This window comes from Anser anser (genome assembly GCF_964211835.1).
Source record: "Anser anser genome assembly, chromosome: 6".
In the NCBI taxonomy this organism is placed as follows: domain Eukaryota; kingdom Metazoa; phylum Chordata; class Aves; order Anseriformes; family Anatidae; genus Anser; species Anser anser.
This window is the reverse complement of record NC_139726.1, coordinates 5,131,651-5,133,648: the sequence shown is the minus strand read 5'-3', so window position 1 is coordinate 5,133,648 and position 1,998 is coordinate 5,131,651. Positions and strand designations below refer to the sequence as shown.

Below are 1,998 nucleotides of genomic sequence, written 5' to 3'. Positions count from 1 at the left end.
CTGAAATGTAATCCTGATTTCAGTAGGACCGAGGAGGATACCACCTGAGAGGCTACCTCTGTCTCCCCATGCTTTTGTGTTCAGATAATTACACCCACAAGCAACTTGGCTCACCATAGTCTCCTCCAGCACATCTGCACAGTGATTCACACCGCAACAACCTGAGGAGATTTCAGTCCTCAAAGAAATCAGTCATGGTGTGTCTCTGCTTACAGCTAACTTCTAGATGTAACACATTTCCAATGTGTTGATGCATACAGTCTGCAGAATAAGCAATGAAATTTCTTTTTTTCCTAACTAGCTCCACAAACGCATACTACCACTTCAAAAGGTTTCTCCCCAAAACACTGACACCTCGCAGACAGAGCAAGATAAAAATCAAAGGAACAACCACTGATGCTCCACTGGGACCACTGGAGGTTTCTGGGACTGGCTCTGCTTCACCAAACCCAACACAGACAATCAAATCATTGCACAGTTTCTGAACATGTTCAGTGACTGGCTGCTCTTTGCACTGAAGGATGCTCTTCCGATACAAGTGGCCATCAGTCATAGAATCTCTGATCTAGCTTCAATTCAAAAGATCAGCTACTCCAAACCATTAATTCTTAGGGTTCTTCAACCAGGAGGGAGTGCAGGAGCCTTGTCCAAATGCCACTTCCATTGCATTGTCTCCACTATAGCACAGTTGTTCAAGTGCAACAAGAAAAGCATGCGATACGGTCTTTAGCACATAGCCTGCACTTCATCTCCTCTGCTTCGTATTTATAGTCTTGACAAAGTCAACATCAAGGTTACCTTCACCCGAGGATCAACGCCACTTGACTAGCCCAGGCTAATGCGAAAATTCCGAAGCTGAACCTTACCTGACCGTCTTTTTCAATCTTTCTCCAAGTATGATCAATGCCACTATGCACAGCTAAAGCTGTCAGTCTCCTCTTTATAAAGCTGCTCATCATATTTATCGTAGCCAGTTTTGCAACCCGAAAGTTGATTTTCAGTGAAAACCCACCTCTGAGGTCAACGTTATATGACAATGCTCTCTCTGTATTATCAGCTACCCTACGTGTGTCCTGTAGCAGTTAGAGCATCAGCTAGAAAAATGTTCACAGACAACACAGCTTTTCCAAAGAAAAGCTTTTTATATGCTGAAAATTTCCGTTACAGATTTACATAGTGACTCCTTCTTGAACTTTTGATATTTTGTGCTATCTAACAATATTGGTTTGCTCAAATACTTTAGCTTTTACAAATCTTTTTAGAAATAAACCACGATGTAAGCTAACTGGAAACACGTACATCTGGCCTCAACTATGTGACCACCTCCTCTAGAAGCATACTATTTTGGTGCAATTTTCAGGTAAGTCTTAAAGGCTTCTTTCACAGCCCCTACATTTTTTTGATTGCTGACAGAATTACCTTTTATGTTTTAAGTATTTAACTGGGAAGGAGGAATCTTCTTAAAACTGTGATACTACTTGGACCCTCCTCTTTTGGGAATCATACAATCATATGTTGGAAGAGACCTCTGAAGGACTCCAGAGAAACTCCCTCATTTAAAGCAGAGTTAAATTCAGAGTTGGGTCAGGTTCTGCTTGGGCTCATGAAGTACACTGTTGAGGATTTCTAAAGATGGAGATATCGCAGCCCTACTGTGCAGTTGTCCCCCACTGCTAAACATCTTCATTGTGTTTTTTTTTTTTAACCATTTTTATCATTTCTAGAAGGAATTTACCTTTCTGCAACCCACGACCATCTCTAAATGTAGTTTCACGTCCAAGATCAGAACTCTTTTCCCATCCACTGTGTAGAAATCCATTTCTCTATCCATTCCCTCACTGCTCAGAGGCAGTGTTCAAACCACTAAATTTTACTTTTCCAATAAACATGCATATATCATACTTCTTACAGTTGCATACAGGATGATTAATGCATGCCATCCCTTATTGCTTTCTTTAAAAAGAGCAGGCATGGGTTACTGACCAGATTGTGATGATA

At 41.0% G+C, this 1,998-nt stretch overlaps 1 protein-coding gene across 7 annotated transcripts in view; it reads right to left on the bottom strand.

Moving 5' to 3' along the window:
- The window catches only part of LOC310901699 (uncharacterized protein), a 66,045-nt gene that overhangs the window by 33,905 nt on the left and 30,142 nt on the right, over positions 1 to 1,998 (bottom strand). The window lies entirely within an intron of this gene.